This window comes from Haemaphysalis longicornis, unplaced genomic scaffold (assembly GCF_048455015.1).
Source record: "Haemaphysalis longicornis isolate Haplotype H1 unplaced genomic scaffold, Haemaphysalis longicornis Haplotype H1 scaffold_1, whole genome shotgun sequence".
Taxonomy (NCBI): Eukaryota; Metazoa; Arthropoda; class Arachnida; order Ixodida; family Ixodidae; genus Haemaphysalis; species Haemaphysalis longicornis.
This window is the reverse complement of record NW_027526203.1, coordinates 288,935,867-288,958,697: the sequence shown is the minus strand read 5'-3', so window position 1 is coordinate 288,958,697 and position 22,831 is coordinate 288,935,867.

The following is a 22,831-nucleotide window of genomic DNA, read 5'->3' as shown; positions in this document are numbered from 1 at the left end:
AAGTTTCTCATTTGTAAAAATGGGAGGGTATAATGCGCATCTCCCGATAAACACAAGTTTCGGAACATAAAGCGCCGCACAGTTCGGAATTTATTTCTTGAATGTCTACTCCCAAAGCTAGTGCCAACTAAAGTCTTGCTCATCTTGAGTGTATGCCCCCATAACGACGTTATGGTTAGGGTAGCTGCATAAAATCTAGTCTAACAAAGCAGTAATGCTGTCTGTTGATAGTATTAACCGCCTGAGGGAGTATTTAAATGCCACCTTATACAGATTAGCGTAATTCGAGCAGAAATTTTAGTTACTTTTCTGTGTATTATTACATTAGTTGCTGCCTACAATGCAGGTTTGTTTTCTTGCTCATGTTTCTCCCTATATTACCCGCGTTCCGCGTACCTCAGATTTTTCTCCAAGGTGTACTTATGTAGCTGTAGTTGATAAACTACACGCGCTGACAATCGAAATCAAAGTACATTGTGATTTTTTTCAGAGCTAGTGAAACCGTCTCACGGAAAATATATTTTATGCGGAGAGCTGTTAATTTACCTTCTCAATCAGCGAGAAAGTTTTGTCAAAGTGGCACATTTTGCTAATTATAATGTAATGTGCAATAAATGGAGCCTAACACAACCCACAGGTTCTATCTTCAACACAAATTATGAGCGAAAATTGCATAACACTAAAGGGCTTTAGAAGCGAATGTGGGGCACGAAATGCCGGGCATGGTACTGTAGCTGTCAATCGCTGTACGCACAAAGATTCATTAAAATACTTCGTTTAACAAACCACAAATATTGGCTACAAGATTGCAGAAATATGAAAGGCCATCCTGTGTTGATTTCGAAATGTTTTTATTGGCATACGGTGAAGCGGCATTTCAACCAACTGTGCAGAGTCCAAGGCATAATGTTGTTATTGCCTTCCACTTGACGTTGCTCATCGGCTAACAGCGCGAAAAAAAAAAAAACAAGAGAACAAAGCAGCACACAGACATCGCTCAGATATGTACGAACTGGCCCGCTTAACAATTTAAACAAGGAAAAGTTATTCGGCAATTATTCTAATGAACTTACTTTTCGCTGTTACTAGTTGCACCATCCTCAGCAGGAAAGTATGGAAAGTTCATCTGTAAAAACTTGGTGCAAAGGATCATCCGTACTGACGCAAGCTTGCCTGACACGCAATCACAATGCCAAGTTTTGCGCACATTAACAAGGCGTTCGCGGTCAACAATGCTATCAAATGCACACACACGCACGAGCTCCGTTGCGGCCGTGCAGCAGCAGTTGGCTGTTACAGTAAGATATGAATTTAGTTGGCATAGTTTGCCCCATTTGGTGAGATTCAAGTCTTTTAATCCTATCTTACGCATGCAAGCTTTCCTGTGTTCGGCGCGTAGCTTGCCTAGCGGGGCAGCAAACAAAGCCTTGCCTTCACCCGACTGTGTCGCGCACTCAAATACACAACGGTCCGTCATCTGATAAAGTTTCATGCACTGGGGTGAAAATAGACCGTAAGCGAAATGAAATATCCACCTGAACAGTGCCTCAACACCACCGGCGTTTACGACTTGCGCTCACAAACAACAACATCCGCTTTACCGGACCCGCCGCGGTGGCTCAGTGGCTAAGGCGTTGCGCTGCTGAGCACAAGGTCGTGGGTTCGATTCCCGGCCACGCAGGCCGCTTTTCTGATGGAGGCGAAAAGCAAAAATGCCCATGTGTACGAGATTTCGGCGCACGTTAAAGATCCCCAGGTGGTCAAAATTAATTCGGAGCCTTACACTACTACGGCGAGCCCAATCGCCTGCGTTGCGTCGGCGCGTTAAACCCTACAATCGGAGATCCGCTTCGCCTTCGGACCCCACCTTGATCGTTCATGGCGGACCGGAACAGGAAACGCTGGGCGAAACCGGAACCCTCTCGGCGGAGCCAATAGCAGCGCGCGTCGGCACATCAATCGTTGTCGCTACTTGGCATAAGCCGATTAAGGGGCTTCAGTTAAAACACTACCGAAAATGCAGCAAAACGGTATCTTTGGACACACTTCTGGCGCTGAAATGCTATTTCACGCGTAATTGTGCTGATATGCCACTTCACGTGAAAGCAATACACTGCTTTCACGTGAACTGTTAATGTGCCAGAAACAAAGGGAATGAACTGGACTCATTTTTTGGTAGTTTGAACTTTCAATTTGACTTGAAAAGCAGTAGAACTTACACGTATTTTGTCTTGAAAAGTGTTTTTCCTCCTCCTGCTAGATTCTACCTTTAATGTTACGGGTGGTGAACAAAACTTCATGTAAAGTTTATTTCAACAGCCAACACGCCCCTTCACCATGTGTGTAATCGTTTCCTTAGTCGGTGCAGTATTGCATTCCGGGTCAGTTTTCCTGCTTGGAACTTCTGATTACGCTTGGTGGCAAGTTGAAGGTGAACTTGAGTGAGTTTGTGTTGTGGGTGTCCAAGAGGTTTTGTGCAGGTGTAAAGGTGGGTAGGTGAAGGACCGTTTTGCAGGCTTGCCATTTAAGGAAGCACACTGGTCTTAAAAACTTCTTTTTTGCTTTCCAACCAATTCTGATGAAACTTCATAGGGTTGTTCAGTTTTTTACCTGATTTCGGATATCTAATTAGTTTTGATGTGAGGTAACTAGTTTCTGATTTAATTAATAAAATTCCTTCATTGTTTTTAAGAACAATAGGAAAAAACTATTCCAATCAAATCAAATCAAATCAAATGAAGTTTATTATTTCAACAAAAGAATACAGGGGGTTATGTTTTGCAGACAAGGGTCCCACAGTCCAGGTACTGCGACGGGACCCTCGATATAAGCCAATGCAACGAAAGCAGTCAATATGCAGGGTAGCAGCAGAGGTGAATGCAGAAAATAAAACACTCTTTAAATGTAATTTATACGAAAATGCCTAAGAATTGACAAGAAAACGCCAATAAAATATACAAAAAACGTTGCAAGGGTACAGACGTTAAGTGAATGTCAGCTAAACAAACAAATAAACAAAGTTCATCGGCCGGGATGAACGATAAAAAATGATACAAAGCATGAACACCAAAAAAAAACAGTGAACAGTCGGGTGAATAAAAAAAATCAGGGAACAGCAAAAAAAACAAAACAAAAAATAAACAGGAAAACAACAAAAACGAAAGGAAGAAAAAAAAAGGGCGAAACACACAGTTAACACGGTTTGGGCAAGCGCGGGGAAATTGGAACAATGCAAATCATAGTAACACTAATGATAACAGGACGTAAAATACAGAGCAACACGTGTGTGTGCTGAAGATTGTTGTTACGTTAAAAGGAACTTTTTAACAGATCTTTTAGAAGAAGACAAGTGCGTAGCGGATTTGACAGTTGGTGGTAAAGAATTCCAGAATGAAACAGCAGCGAAGTGTGATGTTTGCTTTCCATAGTTACAGTTAACAAGGGGCCATAGAAGATTTCGGTTAAAGGCAAATCTGGTGGAGTCGGGGTTAAGCAGGAAGGGTGAATCAATAAAACTAATCGGTAAATGAGCACTAAGCAACTTGAAAAACAGAAGTGATAAATTATAATGAAACATTTTCTCTGCGCATAAGATGTTATGTTCATATAGCAGAACGAACGCATTTGAATGAAAAAGGCTAGAGGTGATAATACGTATAGCTTGGTTTTGAAGATGTTGAATGGATGACAGGTGACATTGGTAGGTGTTGCCCCATGCGGCGATTCTATTACTAATGTGACTGTGAATAAAAGCAAAATATAGAGACATCAGTGTATTAAATGAAAAAAAAATGGTCGTGCTTTTATGAGAGCGCGAATACCGAATGCACATTTTTTCTTTAAGTAGTTGATGTGGGAACCGAATTTAAGGTTACTATCGAGTATTACACCCAAAAATGTAACGCCTTCGCACACAGTAATTTCATGAGGACCAATTGTCAGACTCGGAGGATTAGGCAGATGTTTATGACTAGAATGAAAAAGCAAATAATGAGTTTTAGCAGGATTAATTATAAGGCAGTTATCGTTACACCAGTTCATTACACTAGCTAGTGAGCCGTTTAATTTTGATGTGACGGAGACTATGGATTCGCCCGAACATGATATAGTAGTGTCATCGGCATATAAGACACAGTGATTGGAAGGCAGAATGTCGGGAAGATCGTTAATGTATAGTATAAAAAGTAGTGGTCCAAGAATTGAGCCCTGGGGCACACCTTCGTTGACTGTTTTAGTCTCTGAAAGAAAGCTTTAGTACAAACTGTGTAAGTTCTGTTCAGCAAATAATTCTTCAAGAAAGTTAAGGCTGGGCCAGTTACACCGTAAGATTTAAGTTTGTTAAATAAAATGCGGTGGTTAATAGTATGAAATGCTTTAGTAAAGTCTAAAAACACCGAACTAGCAATACTACCACGATCTATTGAATGCTTAACAAAATCAGTTAATGAAAGTAGGGCCAAAGTGGTGGAACTGCCAGGACGGAAACCAAACTGACACGGCTTAAGAATGTTAAATTTTGTAATGTAACAAAACAAAAGATTACCAGCAAGACATGACAAAAGATTACCAGCAAGACAAGAAGAGATACCAGAAGTTGTGGAGAATGAAACAGGAGAAGCGGTTTCTTGGTCTGCAATCACATACAAGTTTACATCATTCTAACTTCTGGGTTAGAACTACGCCTGCTAACCAATTAAAAATAATGCTAATTAAACAACTTCTCAAACTCAAAATGCAAAATCTGCTTCCCATATCGCATGTTTTACACATTCAGCTTCAAAGTGCAAAAGACAATTTGTACCTAGCTGCACTACATGCTGGGATGTACCTCTCGAGAATTTTGTATCACTGCGATACCACTCGAGGCGAAAAAGTGGGGAATTATGGGAAAATAATTATTCCTTTGTTAAAATCGGGCCTCTATGGCTTTTATAAGTATGTGGCACTGTTCCACATACGAAATTTTTGGAGGAAAAACTGTGAAAATCAAGAGAAAAGTGATACCTAAAGATGCTTTTTTGGGCAATTTTTTGGTCCCACAGACCCATGTGCCCCCTTAACATCAAATTTTTTGAACAAGGGGTTCGACTGGAGTGTAAGTCGTCCTGTAGGAGATGCGACTGAGCAGCAGGGCCTGTTTGAGCTTGCAAGATTCATACTCTCTGAGTACTGCGTGTTGGTGTCGTAGACATTGAGTGAGACAAGTAAGTTTCGAACATACTTTAGTTGGAGGCTAAGGGCAGCACTCGGGCCATCGTGATCCAAAGGAACGGCAAGATTACACAGAGCAGCAACTTGGGGTATAGGAGTGTCTTGAATCGCCAGAGTAGAATTTGATGGGGTTTCGGCAGGTCTATCTCGCGTGCGTAAGTGAAGCATCAGTAGTGCAGACTTCTCGGCTTGGCAGCGTAGCCCTTTTGGTATGAGATATGTGTTGATAGTGACTATAGCTTGCTGTAGGGTGTTGTGTTGGCTCCAGCTGACCTTGAATTGTCCACACTATGATGTCGGCAAAGAAAGTGTAATGAAGGTCTGATATTTGGTGAAGTCTTATGGGTGAGGGGAGTAATTGGCATTTCAAAGGAGAGGTGATATGACGGAGCCTCCAGAATTTTTCTTCGCCTTTTTTGGCTGTAACAGCGCGTGTTGAGTGAACAGTCCGGTACAAAAGGCAAACATGGCATAGGGAAGAAGAAGAAGAAACACATTTATTTCGGACAAGAGTTAGTTGACGATGGTGGCCGCCATTTTGGCGGCGACCGCGGCCGCCCGGGCGACCCAGTGAAGCTTGGGCTCCGGGTCTGGGCAGCGCAACGCCTCCTCCCACTGCTCACATGCGGTTATTTTCGGGTAGGGATCTCTCGGGAATCCCCACATAAGGTGCTGAAAGGTGCCGAGGGACTGGCAGGCAGTACAGTCAGGTGAAATGTATAGGGCTGGCTGAATGAGGTGTAATTTAGCGGGATTGGGAAAAGTGTTTGTCTGTAAAAGATGCCATGTGTGTTCTTGCTGGATGGTGAGTTGTGTGTGTTGCGGGGGGTATACATGGCGAGAGAGGCGGTAATGGGTGGTAATTTCGTTGTACGTGATCATCCGGTTTCAAGCGGACCTGGCGCCATGGTAGGGGAGCGTGCTGGGCCCGCCTCGGATGGTGAGTTCTCGAGCCATAGTGTGGGCAACTTCATTTCCCCCCAGGTCAGCATGCGCCGGAGCCCAGATGATTTCTACGGGGGACGTTGAGGGTGCTTTTATAGAATTTTGAGTGCCTGAGGCGAAATAAAGCCGGAGGCGAAATTTTGAACTTCCGTTTTAGAATCGGTGATGATTGTGGAGGGGGTCGGCTTTTGCGTTAGCGCTAATGCTACCGCCGCTTCTTCCGCTGTGGCTGGGTTGGTGGTGCAGATGGTCAGGAAGTTGCGCTGTACCTGATTGGAAGGGCAATGGGAGACGATTGAGAAGGCACCATGCCGCCGATATTCTGCTGCGTCGACGTATTGGATGTCATGTTTGTCGCGGTATTTTTTGTGTAATGCTTGTGCGCGTTGCGAACGCCTTTTGGTGTTGAATTGTGGGTGCATGTTTCTGGATATAGGCTTGATAATTAACCGTGTAAGTAAGCGCAAAATGAACAAGGACGAACGAAGTGAACGGGACACGGCGCTACTATCAACTCATTTTATTTTCACTATGATGTCTGATTTTATACGGGAAGATACACAGCTAATGAAAGAAAGGAGGAAAGGGGGAGGAGCACAAGCAAGTGCAAAAAAAAACAAAAAAGTGAAGGATGACATTTCAAACGGTCGCGTTACAAATGCACTTTTGCACGGTAAAATCGAATGATTTGATAAGTATTGCAGTTCTTTCTTTGTCAATGCTAAAGAAGCTGTGCTAATGCAGTTGTCTTTTAAGGAAACTATCTGGTGGGCCTCAATGATCTCTCGTGTCAACTGATCCTAGTGTCGAGCTACAATCCTAGTCTTATCAAAAAGTGGCTTACACTCACAATCTCTGCAGTCTCTGCAGTGTATGCCCAGATGTCCTTTAAGCGTCTTATCTACATTATTCCTATCTTCGCTAAGCCGATCGTTTAAGCAACGACCCGACTGTCCGACGTACTGCCTGCCACACGGTAGAGGAATAGAATAAACTGTGCCTACTGAGCAATTCACGAACCGGTCGCGATTCTGCGTTGCGCACTTGCTTTTCTTTTCTGAATTCCACGTACGCGACATGGGAGGGCAGAGTTTATATTCAGAGAAAAGGCATTTGCATAGGGTCGTGCTTAGCTCCCACCCTGAGCGACTTGTACCTAGGCTCACTGGACAGGCTCCTAGCTCCTCGCTTAGAGCGGTCGGCCGTCGTTAAGGTGTGCCGATATGTCGACGACTTTCTTGGGCTCCTAGACTGTGGGCGTAGTGCTTTCACGTCCACCGTAACCAGTGTTTTGTCACATTTTCGACAGTGTCTCGCCTCTCTTGTTCTGACACATGAAACTCCAAGTGAGTGGTCCATAAAATTCCTCGACCTCAGGCTCTCGCTCGGTCCCAATCACGTCTGTTGGGAGTATGATCCGCGTAGCCAGAAACCGATTCTGCCGTTTCAGTCGGCACACTCAAAGCTGACCAAACGTGGGATCGCTAGGCATTGTTTTACAACGCGCTGATGAAATCCTGCTCCCACGTCGTGGAAGATAGTTTCAGAAAACAGACAATACGTCTAACATCTGCCGGGTACCCTCCATTTCTTCTGTTGTCGGTCGCGGATAAGATGCTTAAACAGCTTAAGAACAAGCCAGACGTGGAACCCAGGGAGAAAGAAAGAGAAAAGTTGAAGTGCGCTGTCGTGCCGTACCTACATGGTATTTCGCACAATCTCAAGAAAATAGGAAAGCGCGTCAACGCTAACGTTGTCTTCTCTGCTCCCAACAAATTGTCGAAGCTAATGAACAGAGTCAATTGAAAAGAAAAAAAGAAAAGCAAGTGCGCAACGCAGCATCGCGACCGGTTCGTGAATTGCTCAGTAGGCACAGTTTATTCTATTCCTCTACCGTGTGGCAGGCAGTACGTCGGACAGTCGGGTCGTTGCTTAAACAATCGGCTTAGAGAACATAGGAATAATGTAGATAAGACGATTAAAGGACATCTGGCCATACACTGCAGACACTGCAGAGATTGTGAGTGTAAGCCACTTTTTGCTAAGACTAGGATTGTAGCTCGACACGAGGATCAGTTGACACGAGAGATCATCGAGGCCCACCAGATAGTTTCCTTAAAAGACAACTGCGTTAGCACAGCTTCTTTAGCATTGACAAAGAAAGAACTGCAATACTTATCAAATCATTAGATTTTACCGTGCAAAAGTGCATTTGTAACGCGACCGTTTGAAATGTCATCCTTCACTTTTTTGTTTTTTTTTGTACTTGCTTGTGCTCCTCCCCCTTTCCTGCTTTCTTTCATTAGCTATGTATCTTTTCGTATAAAATCGGACATCATAGTGAAAATAAAATGAGTTGATAGTAGCGCCGTGTCCCGTTCACTTCGTTCGTCCTTGTTCATTTTGCGCTTACTTACACGATGAATGACCAACTCGCCCAAGAAACCACTCTGTTGATAATTAAGTTAGAATGGAATTCCTGAGGGAGTGTGGTTTTGTCTTCTGGGGGTCTAGAGGAGAGATTCGTAACCTCTGGAGAATATGAGCGCCAGTGGTAGTTTTTGAGAGTCTAGTGATTTGATTTAGAGATGAGCCTCAATGAGCTCTTCCGCGGTGTTATGCACACCTAGAGCTTCGAATTTGGGAGTGGAATGGCTGAGGGCAGTTTTAGAGCCGCTTTATAGGCTTTTCTGAGTATGAGGTTGACTCTATTAAGCTCTGTTTTAGATGTGCTTAGATATGGAAGGGAGTAGGTGAGCCTGCTAAGGACAAAGGCTTGAAGGAGACGGAGGCGTTCAGCTTCCCTGAGGCCTCTGTGTCTATTGGTAACTCGTCGAATTCTATCATTTGTGTGGCGTGTTCTTCGAGCTGGCGTATGAAGTGAGTATTTGAACTGTTATGTTGGATGGTTAAGCCGAAGATTTCGATTATTTCAACCTTCGGGAAGTGGTCGCCTCGCATGTGTATGTGGTCTGTGGATATTCGTGGGGGGGGGGGGGGGGAATGAATTTTCCGTTTTTGGTGGGAGTGTGAGCAGCTGGGATTTGGTTGGCGAACAGGTGAGACCCGCTCTACCAGCCTCTTCTATCACTATTTCTACTCCTCTTTGTAGAGTGCTCTAAATTTCAGCGTCACTGCCTTTGTTGATCCAAACTGTAATGTCATCGGCGTACAAACCAAAATTAAGATTAGGGATTTGTTGGAGCTGTTGGGGGATGGTTAAGATGGCGAGATTAAACAGTAAAGGGGAAAGGATGGCGCCTTGTGGTGTGCCTTTTGAAGGGGGAGTGAGGGTGGTGGAAGTGATATCGGCGATGTGTATAATAGCTGTCCTGTTTGTGAGAAAACTTCGGATATAATTGTATGTGCATGATACTGGGCCTATGGAGTGTAAGCCTTTGAGTATCGCTGTGTGTGAAACATTATCAAAGGCTTTAGTTAAATCTAATGCTAGTATAGCGGCATTGTGATGTTTATGCTGTGGCGTGATTATGTCGTGGGACAGTTGAAGAAGAATATGTCTTATGCTGATAGTTTAGGTTGGAAACCAATCATTGTGTGAGGAAGGAGTTGTTGGTGCTGTAAATGCTTGACGAGTCTGTTGTGTATAATGTGCTCCATGAGCTTTCCGAGGCAGCAGGTGAGAAAAATCGGTCAGAGATGTTTAAGCGTGAGTGGATTTCCTGATTTGGGTATAAATGTGACTTTTGCGTGTTTCCAGGATTGAGGTAAAGTGCCTTGAGTCCAATGGCAATTAAAGAAGTTCTGGATGGCTGTAATAGAGTTATCATCTAGATTCCTTAGCATCCTGTTGGTATTCTGGTCTATACCGGGTGCACAGTTAGGTCTAACTTTAAGGATAGCTCCCCTAACCGCTGCCTCGGAAATCTCTTCATCTAGTTCAGGGTTGTCTGGAACGGCGTAGGTTGGAAGTGTATCATGGGTGCCTTTGGGAAAGTATGTGTCCATTATATCGTTGAGGAGCGTTGCATCAGGCCCTTGATAATTTGAATTGTGTGAGTAAGCCTATGATTCTGCTCCGCTTTGGAGTGGTTGGGATTTATTAGATGCTCCAGTAAATGCCAGGTGCGCTTCATACTCAGGTTTCCCTGCATCTGGTTGCAAATGTCGTCCCATTGAGCTTGTGCAAGGTATGTTGCATGTTATTGTATTTGTTTTTCCAATTCGGCGAAGTTCCGCTTGAGTTTACGATTGTGTTTATTGCCTCTCCACCGCTTACGAATGCTTTTCTGTGTCTCCCATAAATGTAGTAGATGTGAGTCTGTATTGTCAGCGGGGATTTCCTGGTCCAATGGTATTGTGACCAATTCTGTGTCTTGTATAAGTTGAATGGTCCAGCTTTGTAGATCTATAAGGTCTGCACTGCTTTGGGAGTCCTGCTTGGCGAGGCGTTGTTTCCTGGATTCAACCCAGTCTATGAGCCGTGTTTGCTTAGGTAGCCTTTTAATTTGGTGCTTGAGTTCAAGATCGGTTTGAACAATAAAGTGGTCACTGCCGAAGTTAACGTCTGCTACAGTCCGTTGCAATATCTTTATGTGTATAATGAATGTAAGGTCTGGTGTAGACTCTCATTGTATGCTGTGTCCTATCCTGGTGTGGGTGTTCGTTCGTTCTCGAGTGTAAGGTGATGAATTTGTGCTTGATCCCAAACGTCCTGCCCTTTTCTCGTATTCTGGAGGTATCCCCAAGCCGTGTGTGGCGCAGTAAAATATTCAACTATGACTAGGCTATGGAGTCCAGCTTCTTTACGGGCGAGCGAGAAAAGTAAGTTAAATCTATGATCTTTGGCCTTAGGTTTACTGTAGATATTTAGAAGGAAAAGTTTGGTTTGATTTCGTTTCGTGGGTAAAATAGTGATGAAGTCAGGAGGTATATCGATGGAGTGAAATTGAGTCCTGCTGGCAGGAATGTTTCGCTCTATCAGTATCACCGTGATTGGGTTCTGTTCTGCTTGGTATGCTTTATATCCCGGAAGTTTTAAAGATTTCCCAACTTCTTGTAGAGCTATAATATCAGGTGGGGTATTGACATTTTGAATATACTGTTGTAGGACAGCTTTCTTCTCTGAGAAGCCCCGGCAATTGCACTACCAAATTCGGGTGATTTTATTATTGGAATTCTTGATAGGTTGCTGGGCCGAATGAAGGAATGTCGACACCTGTAATATCTACTACCGGCGCGTTTGTTGCTTCTATGCTGGTAATTATCCGTTGGATATTGTTGTGCATTTCTGCTCTACTGTCCGCTTGTTCAAGGTGCGTGGTGATTTGTGTATGTACCAAGTGTTCGAATATTTTGCCAACAGAAGAGGTACAGGCGTAGTCCTTAGAGGTGTGTGCATCTTCGGTATGAGGGTCATATCTGCTCGTCCACTGTGCGGGCAATTCAAACAATGCTTGTGCGGGCTGTTGAGTTAGATAGCAAAGCTGTTTTTCTTTGCAATGAATTCCTTGCTCTGGCTTGTATTTTTTTTACACTTTCATCCTTTCATGCACTTTTATTAGCTTTTTTGGCCTCAATCCTCCCCAGAAATGAAATCCTGGATACGTAACTGGTGGGCGGATGATGCCGCACCAAGAAATGTTTTTTGCACCCCCCCGCTCACGTGTTTTTCCCGTTGTGCTCCCATACCACTATAAAGTTGTGGGCCCTGTTTCGCAAACAATGCTGGGTGCATTTGTAGAATTCCAATCTTCAAAGGCCGTCATCAGTGGTACAACTGACAGCTGGCCATTTGGGCACATGTGGACATAAAATTAAGGTTTTGTAGATTCTCTCTTGGTGAATTTATTTCGAGTGTTCTATTATCCTTCTCTGCCACTGAAGTTTTCTGAAATATGCCCAATTAGCAATTAGCTCATGATATTTTGAGGCACAAAATTCACTTCAGGTAAATTCTATGGCTAGTTTAGAAAATTTAGAACTCCAATCGGTCTGAATTAGGAGAAAATAACTTTTTTCGGTCGAAAGGGGAGGCCTATTCAGGCCTGTGGCGTTCTAGATGACAGCCAAGATGCCTTGGCTCCTGGCGATGTCTTCCTTTGGATAGCCCACTGTCGGATTTCAGGCTTTTCGCTGTGCGGCATGGTTTCCCATTGCTCCTTACTAGTGATAATAAATCTTCCTTTCGAATTTTCGAACCCATGTCTGTCTATGCTGGGGCGTTCCCATAGCATGTGAGCCAAGGTCGCAAGCTTAGGGCAGTGTTTACATCCAGCGTTGCGTATTTCCAAGTGGAAGGGCCAGTACAGCCTTGGGTTAGGATAAGTGATGATCTGGACACGTCTACACGCCACTTCTTGCTTCTTGGTGAGCGAGGGGTCAGCAGCCTGGTGGCTTCGTCTTTCCCCTTTGTAATGAACAAGCACGTCTCGGCAAGTACAGACGCGATCTTTGGAGTTGTCTGTGGAATGTGCGCTGGGTCTCTCGGTGGGTGAGATCTCGAGCAGCCTCGTCGGCTCGTTCGTTGCCTTGTTGTGCTACACGTGTGGGGCTCCATATCAAGGTGGTTCTGGTGTTTTGGTTCGTCTCGTGGCGGGTAAAGACCCGGTGCCTTGCGCTGGAAATTCTTTCTTTTGCAGATCGCTTGATGGGAATCGCTAATAATTTTCCGCACTTGGGTAGCTGCTATACAGGGCTAGGGCAAAGGCCAGTTCTTCGTCCTCCTTCGGGAGTTTGGTTTGGGTGGAGCAAGGGCCAAGAACTCTGCTCGAGCAGTCGGTGGCGGCCGAAACCATAGCTCTACGTGGCTGTGTCAATGCAAACAACGTGCGGATTTCCTCAAATTCCTGGACTCACAGCTCTCTCCGCAGGGGTAGAGATCATGTCGCCGACGGTCTTCTCATATAAAATACGCAGGCTGTCTAATAGGTGTCTGCCGGCGGCCATCATGGTGAAGTGCTCTAGGTGCGCAGTGTGTTGCACGGCTTGCGCCTTGATTAGTTCTTCGAAAGTGTTGGGCGCACCCAACGCGTCGTATTTTTCGTTTGGAGCGTACATGGGTATCTCTAGGGCTTGGTCATGCATGCTCATTTCTTGATGAGGCTGCTTAGTTTGCAGTCCTTTTAAAATATTTACAGAATTGTGGAGTTGTTAGATGTTCGTGTGGGGGAGAGGCTGCAAGATGGGTACTTGTCGTTAGTAAGGGGGAGGGGGATATGGCGATCCACCCGCCCCAGTTTACTGTATGCTTCACTACAGTTCGTAATCTGGGGTCACTTCAAATCTAAGCTGAATGAACTCGCGCAAGCGCTGTTGGGTAGTTAAATTGGAGGTTTAAAACTATATTATGACCCTTCATCGAAATTCCTGCGGAGGCTGAATAAATGATGGGAAGCGGCAGCGGCGTTGCTACGATATGAACCAGACGCATCTAGCTTGACTGTACTATCAGATCCGTTCGCCCCTAACGAGATCCGCGGCTTGCTTGGTTTTAATAATCAGTATCCTAGAGTAGCTACCTAGCGATGATAAATAAGGGTATCTAAACAAAGGGCATAAACATGCACAAGCAAACCGCGGTATGTACGTGCGTTGCTTAAAATCAGCTACCGACAGTTTCTACCTACGATTGCCTTTGCGCAGTCCCGCGGGCGCCGGCTGGCAGCTTGTTCTGTAGTTTTGTGCTTCCACAAATATTGACGCCCAGGTTCAACCTACGACGCGGGGCGCTGCGCGTTTATCGCGCCAGTACGGCCATTACCCAGGTCTGGTTAGTTTTTCCAGACTGTTCTCACCCTACTGAAGTCCATGTAAATCCATATCGCGGCCTCTCAACGCCGAAAGCACACAACAAACGTCTTCAAATCGAGCACGCATTAATAAAAAAAAGTAAAAGCATTGCACGTACGTCATTGAACTCGCCGTCCAAAAATAAGGCTCTAGCGGCGCCGGAGTGCGCGGTGTGCCGGAGAGACCGTATAGACCCCTTCCGCCATCCGCCGGGCGGAACGCCCGGCGGAATGATTTTGGCCGAAACGGAACGACCTTGCCGCAGGTACCGTTTATAGGCCTTTAGTGGCCTTACTCTTCTTCTGGTCCCGCCTCTCGGTATCCATTCTGTTACCCTCGTGGTCCACCTGTTGTCGATTCGTCTCACTACATGGCAAACCCACGTGCATTTCTTTTTCTTTATTTGAGCTATTTATAGAAGAGTTTGCTACATGATCCACGATGCTCGTTTTCTGTCCGTAAGTGCTGCTCAAATCATTATTCCCATCATGGACGTTTGGACCGACCTCGTTTTCCTTTCTAGTTGCTTCGTAAGGCGCCAAGTTTTGCCCCATATGTCATCACCGGCAGCACACATTGGTTGTAAGCAGTGTGTCGAACCGAAAAAAATTGGCCGCGTATCTGCTCCTTTCGTTGCAAATGACGTCAAAAGACGATAGCGTTTATCGGCTTTTGCGAAGTAAATGCCTCCCTTCGCTTTACCGCTCACCTCTCATGTTGTTCCTCTTGCGTCGCGCTCCTCCCAAGGTAAAGACGCCAAATGTTTGCTTAAATCATTTTAAATTTCCCGCGTTGCACTGCTCCAAACCGGGTGTCTCGATGCGAACGCTGCCGTACGGCGAAGACGCGCGTTAATCGAATCACCCTACTTTAACGTTTATAGAACCGCGTTTCCCTACCCCACGTGCGTTGCAAGCAGAACGTGGAAACTATCTAGTGGAACCTTGCGTAACTGTGGCCGGTTGATTTCTTAAAATGGCGCCAGAAGCTATAGTGGCGCGGGCGACAGCAGGCGATGGTGGAGTGAATTCTTTTTCTGCAGTTGATGAAGTATTTAATTTCGCAAAAGTCAAGCATGTTTGAATTTTTATAAAGGAACACTGCAAATATCACTTCTGTATTGATTTGTTGTCTCATATTTGCGTAATGTCTTGTTCTTCTTCAACAATGTTGACAAGTATGAACATTACACCGGACCAAGACGGGTAGATTTAGCTGTGACTATATAGGACTATTGCGCAGGCACTGTTTTGCTTTGGCCGGGTGGCTGAATCGAGTCACAGACAGACAGACGGACAGACATACAGACATACAGGCAGACCAAAATTTCTGGGTTTAAGTAGCCCAAGAAAGACTATCGTCTTTAAAAATACCCTTGACTACGCTTAGGGAATTTTAGAGGGACATCAACCTTCATATAGGTTGGTGGCTTGTCGCTCGAGTTGCTCATGGGAATAAGTTTGTTTTGTGTTTCTGTGTTGTGTCGAAGACCGGCATTAAAGAAAAAAAGTCTTTAAAAATACCGGTTCGGTTACGGTTCTGGTTCAGGCGAAATAATTTCGTTCCGGTTCAGTTCCGGTTCCACAAAATGACCTACCGAACCCGTTCGCGAACCGGTTCGATGAGTTGAATTATTACTGAAGTTAAAAAAAAAAACATTTAGTAGTTTAAAACGACAGTCAAATCAAAATACAAACAAAAATTCAAAATGCTCCTGTTCCCCAAGAGCAGTAGCACAATTGCAAAGCAAACTTTAAACAATTACGAGATATTAGAAAAACAGGTGAAGTGGCGACCATTTACCACCTACTTTCTCGCTCAGACTTTTTGTTGTCCTAGCGACTATTCATAAAGCCACCGCCAAGAGATATGACGGTGGAATATATTTTCTGCACTTTTTTTTTTGTTGAAATCGCAATCGTCGCTAAGGAATCGCCCATCACGCTAACCTTGAAGCCTTAAATTTAGGCCTGCGTACTAGTGTGTTTAAATACCAGCGCGTAATACCAATGGGCCCATTTTTTATATTTGTAACAAAACAGAAAAATCCTACAAGAGGCACATAAATACTACCAATGCTTAGTTTGATAACAGCGCTAAGACAGGACACAGAGAAGGCGACACGAGACTGGGCGCTGAGCGCCCAGTCTCGTGTCGCCTTCTCTGTGTCCTGTCTTAGCGCTGTTATCAAACTAAGTATATACCAACAAGCCCGAATTAACACAGTTTAACTACCAATGCATTAGAATATTTGGTCAACCTGAATAATTTGTTAGCTGTCACCTTATCGAATGTGTTAGCCACACTTTTGTCAAAAGTAAGCTTTAGTTAACGCTCAGTCACTGCATTATTGCTCTTACCGCTGCAATTCCTTTTGCGATAGCTATACCGGATGTGTGCATTACAATCAGTATGTCATCTTACCGCTTGACCCCCGGCCATCGTTCCGTGTGCTACATTGCGGAATCTTATAACAGATTATGTTGCTACAAAATAAAAGGGAAATTTGACGCGCGGAGCACGAGATGGGACCTTTTTGGGTAGACGCTTTTTAATTCGTCCATAGCAGTACTCCCCTCCGGTACGAGTAGCAGTAGAAGTAATGTAGCGAGTTGGGCAGTCAGTACAAGTGCACCTTCGAAAAAAAAAGCACACCTGAAAGAGGCAAAACTGCAGAACAAGCAGAAAATATGATCGCTGGGCGAATTGGACAGTGTGAGGTATCGGCCTGCCTTTCTGCACGTGTCATCTGCTTTATTACTGTTTTTGCTTCCAGGACAAGGTCGAGGGCTGCAGTTTCTTGCCAAGGGATAAAGTGCGCACCTCAACAGTGCGCAACCTGGCATATCTGTTGTTATTTGTATCTGTAAAAAACGGAACTTCTCCACTGTACTGTCCTCAAAAACTGAACACGGAACTAACTTCCTTCGCATTGATGACACGTTTGGTTGTGAAAGGCAGGGCAAAGAAAAGTATAGAGCAATATCCTCGTTTTACTTATTCCGCTTTACTTACTTTTTCCGTAATATTTTAAAACAACGTGATTCGCCTTTTTTTTTTTTTTTGTTGTTTTCTGTGTAAACACATTTCTTTAAAAAACTGGCGCATTTGATGCCCCGTGCTATATCCCTGCTCCGAGGCGCATCTTATGTTGCAGGCCGGCAGATTTATTTTAACCAGCTGGTGATATTACACGTGGATCAAAATCTCGATACACGGTCCTTCTCGATTTCCATCTACTTCAGAAAAGCGGTCGTGGGGAAGGGCGATCGAGGCCACTTGGGGTACGCAGCAAATGGCTTAGCCACTGAGCAGCTCCTGCGGCACACTTGAAAAGTATTAACAATTTGCAGGTGTAGGACCTTTTAAACAAATTTTGAAATGCAAAAAGTTTGCACACATAAGGTTTGGGCTTTCGCTGTTGCGCAGTGGAGCACTCCTTCAGCCTGATTGCTCCAATAAAGTCGCAGCTAGGGAAGGGCAACGTCGTTTTATATCCCCTGCAAGCTTCCGAGAAGGACATTTCGTTTGATCAACTTTCTCTACGCTCGCGCTTCCAGCAGCAACATACCAGTGTCACATTGATGCTCATTCGTTTCCCCTGTTGTTACATAGAGCGTGATAGCGTTCAATTGTCTGTAGGGGAAAGTGCGCGAGCGGGTAGTAAGCTGACGGTACGTGAAAGAAAAAAAGGCCTGAATTGCATTGACCGTGCAATATCAACAACGGAGGGTCGAACCGTTTCCGCATGAATAGGTAACCGTTATCTCTTTTTTCGGTTCAGTTCCGGTTCGGGTTCAGCGTGCTCAAAAAATAACGGTTCGGGTTCGGGTTCAGTTCCGGGAAAAATGCCGGTTCAGTTACGGTTTTCGGTTCGGTTTGGTTCCTGTTCGACACCCTTGTTGTAAAGCATTGTTTTTAGGTATAGAGGGAGTTTAGGGCCTGCCGAATGTATACAAGCACATTCCCATTCCGCGCCGGATTTCTTTCTCGTGGTTGGCATCAGCTCTGGCCATCTGGCCAAGATAGTTATATTCTTCTACTTGTTCTATCATTTCCTTACATGTGCTGAGCAGGGCGCATTCAGCGCGTTCATTAATAATTACATTCGATTTATTCATATTTTTTAGCCCCACGGCGAAACTTTCTGATTATAGTTTTTGAATCACTTTTCGCATTTGTCCTGCAGATTCACTGAGCAAGACTATGTCGTCTGCGAACCTCCAATGGTTCAAGTATTCTTTGTTATTCCGCAACCCTATGTTTTCCCAGCCAAGCTCCCTGTATACCGCCTCCAGACATGCTGTGAACAATTTTTGAGGGGCGGTAGAGCCCTGTCGAACTCTCTTCCGGGTAGGGAACTTCTCGCTTTGCTCGTGAAGGATAATCCTGCTTGCACATCCATCGTATATGTCGTCTAGGAGTCTAATGTAGGTCTTTTCAATTCCTTCGTTCTTTAATGTCTTCAACATAGCTGTGGTGTCTATTGGATCAAACGCTTTTTCGTAGTCTGTAAATGCCATTTACAGGGGTTTACTGTACTCTGCGGATTTTTATATTACTTGATTGCCTACATGAATGGGATCTATTGTTGAATATTCTTTCCTAAATTCAGCCTGCTCCCTGGGTTGTTGGGAATCTAGGTTGTCACTTATGCGGTTAACTATTACTTTGGTAAACAGTTTGTATACAACCGAGAGTAGGCTGATGGGTCTGCATTTCTTAAGGTCTTTGGTATTTCAACATCAACCGAAAAAAATAATCAATACACGTTGCGAACACGTCACTAAAATCACTTGTGGGGCTCACCGTGAGGATATGAAGACTTATTAAGCGTTTGCAACTCAATGAGCAGGCAGGTACAGCGAGCTGATTCACGGAGTAATTTAATTTGAATAAAGCATGGAGATAACTTGACTAAACATTCTTGGTATGCACCTTGCCTCACTTATCAGATAGTTGTGGGAATAATTTATGCACGCCGTTTTCTGGAATCTATCGCAAAAATGCACCTGACGTGCACCTGTACAACTGCTACGTGACAACTCTGTTACCGTTTGAATAAATTGTACCCTACAAAAGAAGCTCACCATGAGCCAGTAGAGACGCGTCTGTTTGCTTCAGTTAAGTTTTAATCATGTCGGGCATGTCAAAGGGAGTAATACTAACCACACGATAACTGCCAACCAAATAAGCTAAAATTTCAATCACTCGCCTCGTTTATACTTAGAAATAAAGAAGTTCATGTCACCAAGTACAACGATGTAGAGAAGCAGGGAGTGGTTTTGATGTCGTCGTCATGTTTTTAGCGTTTTGATAGGTCCGAAGGCAGTAGAGATATTCAAGCTGTTGCTATGGGAAGCAAGCGTAGCTTCCAGAAGTCTAAAAAGAGCTCAGAAAATCGTGTAACGAGAGTTCATAGAGGCTCGTCGTGTCGGCTGCACTGGGCTGCGTTTGCTTTCAGAGCATTTTTCGCGCTGTTTTTGTATGCTGGAATCAGAGAGCGCTCAGTTTACACGGATACTTGCACTTGCTGTGATTTAAACGTGCGCAATTACATATTTATTTATTTATTTATCTATTTATTTATTTATTTATTTATTTATTTATTTATTTGTTTGTTTATTGATTTATTGATTGATTGTAGGCTTTAACGCGCCGACGCAACGCAGGCGATGAGGCTCGCCGTAGTGGAGGGCTCCGGATTAATCTTTAACGTGCGCCGAAATCTCGTACACACGGGCATTTTTGCTTTGCGCCTCCATCAGAAAAGCGGCCGCCGCGGCCGTCGAACCTGAGTCCTCGTGCTCAGCAGCACAACGCCCTAGCCACTGAGCCACCGCGGCGGGTCACAATTACATATCGTCCGGTACAGTTCAGTAAAACAATTGTACAATCTAGGCGTGAAGAAGCAAGAACATCGAACCGGGTCGTGAACGGGTTCGACACTCCCATCCCGTTCATGGGCCGTTATATTTTCCGATTCACCTGTACTGAGACTGAACGAGAATAAAAAAATTTCAAGTCTCAAGCGAACCCAAAGCAGACCAGTGTTTTTGTTACTTCGACATGCCGGTTTAGCTCGCATTTTTCTGATCTTTACTCATCAGTGGACAGTATACGTTACGGCGTAAAGCCCTGACTTTCTATTCGATAAAGCCACTTGTCATATGGCCGTCCATCAGCGGGAAAAAAGCCGTAACGACGTGGCGGCGCCATCACAGCTGCAGAATGGGAACAAAATCACAGCTGCAGGATACAGGATGTGTACCTCTGCAGGCAGCATAAATATACGGTTCAGGATATGGGCAACGCCTATAAATAGCAGCATTGTGGCCAGTTTTACTGTCCTGTTGCCGAAAACGGACCGCAAGGTAACGTGGAAAACCACTAGAATGCTGGAAAATAATTTTGTCAATTCAGAACCTAATGATCAGTGGGGGTTCCCTTCAATACCTGAAACGATCTTTCCCACAAACTGAACCCACTAAGACTTAAAATTTGCAAGCGTTGAATTCCTATCAAGAAACCACTAAACCTAAAAGAGTTCATATACATGTTGACCCTCCAACCCGAAATTCTGTTCCGTGCCTGCGGCCTGGTACCCCTCCCCCCCCTCCGCACATACACAAGGGCGTCTGTTACTTGCACGACCAGTGGGCTGATTACAGACTTTTGAGTGAACGATGACTACATGGCATGATACCTCAACCACTTCCCCCCATTCCCGGCGCGCTGTATCGTGTCGATAGACGTAAACAACATGTAAATTTTCCCTGTCCTCCTATGCACTTGAGGGACCAATCATTGCAACAGAAAGGGCAGCCTGACGATTGAGAGATCCCCACATAGGGCTTGGCCGAAATTTCCGAAGTGCGCGGTGACACCACGCAAGGCAAAACATTGCGTAATGACACAGAGCCAATAATTTTAAAAGCCAAATCGTATGCCAGTCCTCGGCATTCATCTACTCCGCCTCTTCAATCTCGATCACTTGTCAACCAGGTGGGGAAGCAGGCACACGTGCACCATCCACCACCTCCTCTGGTACAGGACTTCGCTCTCCCCAGTAGGACGGGACCATCACGAACGGCCACGCGCTTGCTGCGTCGATGGGACACGCCAGTGGTGCGCGCAGGGGGTTATTTTTTTTTCTTTTTTGAGGTGGAGGGGGTGGAGAAAGTGAGGAAGAATATAAGGAGAGAGAAAAGCGAAAAATGGCCGCGTATCTGCTCCGTTCGTTCCAAAAAGAGGATAGTCGACTGGCGCCCCTGCCAAGTAAATGCCTCCCTTCTCTTTCCACTTACCTCTTACTCTGTTCCCCTCCCATTTCGTTCCTCCCAAGGTAAACACGCAAGAGATTTGCTCAAGTCAATTTAAATTTACCGCGTTCCACTTCTCCAATTCGGGTGCCTTGATGCCAGCGCTACCGTACGGCGGAGACACGCGTGAATCGAGGCGCCGTACTCCCGCGTTTATAAAACCCCGTTACCCTAATCCACGTGCGTTCCAAGTGGAACGTGGAACCGATCTAGTGGAACCTTTCATTACTGTTACCGTTTGGTTTCTTAAAATGCCGTGAGGAGCTACAGTAGCGCGAGCAACAGCAGGCGACGGTTTTCTGCATTTGATATAGTATTTCATTTGCTATCGCAAAAACCAAGCATCTATGATTTTTTAATAAGGGGACACTGCAAGTGTCACTTATGTATTGTTTTTCTGCTTTACATTTGCGTAATGTCTTGTTTTTGTTCAACAATGTTGACAAGTATAAAATTTACCACCGGGCTTAGACGTTTAGATTTGACTGTGGGTACATAAGACTATTGCGCAAGACCGAACGCCAAGAGAACGCATGCAACACGCAGGACCAGGCTTCGGCGAGAAGTATTGCTTTCCGGGGAATGTTTCGCAACGGTGAAAATAGCATGTATGTCGGAAACGGCATATGTATACGCATAAGTATTTTGGGAAGAGAATGGCCAGAAACTATGACTCGTGTTTCCGAACTTACCATTTAAAGCCGCCAGTGTGCAAGACGAAAACAAAAATAACGAGACGGGCCACGGGGCACGCCCTCCACAACGGCGCTGCCATGTGCATGCCATAAGAGATATTCCTGTTTTTCTCGGCTGGTCTCATAATTCTGAGTTCTACGCTCTTCACATCTCTTTTTTAGGGGCGAATCCCCTCAGGCGCTCTTGCTGTCGGCGTCTCCTGTCATCGTCGCCATAGTCGTCGTCTCGTGTAGTCACGGTACTAAAACACCGGGACACTCGTTTACGCCTCGTGCTAGAACGTAACGCGCACCAAAAATATGGCCGCGTATCTGCTCCTTTAGTTGCAAATGTCGACGAAAGACGATAGTCGACTGGCGCCCCTGCCAAGTAAATGCCTCCACTGTGTTTCCCGCTCACCTCTCATGCTCTTCCTCTCCTGTCTCGTTGCTCCCAAAATAACAGGCTAGAAGTTTGCTCAAGTATATAAATTTACCGCGTTCCACTGCTTCAAGTCAGGTGCCTCGATGCCAGCGCTGCCGTACGGCGGAGGCGCGCGTGAATTGAGGCACCCTACTACAACTTTTATAAGCCCACGTTGCCCTCATACACGAGCGTACCAAGCGGAACGTGGAACCCATCTAGTGGAACCTTCCGTTACTGTTGCTGTTTGATTTCTTAAATACCGCCAGGAGCTATAGTAGCGCGAGCAACAGCCGGAAATTGTTTTCTGAAGTTGATGTAATATTTCATTTGCTATCGCAAAAACCAAGCACCGATAATTTTTTTTTAATAAAGGAACACTGCAAATAGTACATGTATTGATTTTCTGCCTCATATTTGCGTAATTTTTATCAAGTATAAACATTGACACCGGATTTAGACGTTTAGATTTGGCTGTGGGTATATAAGACCATTGCGCGGCT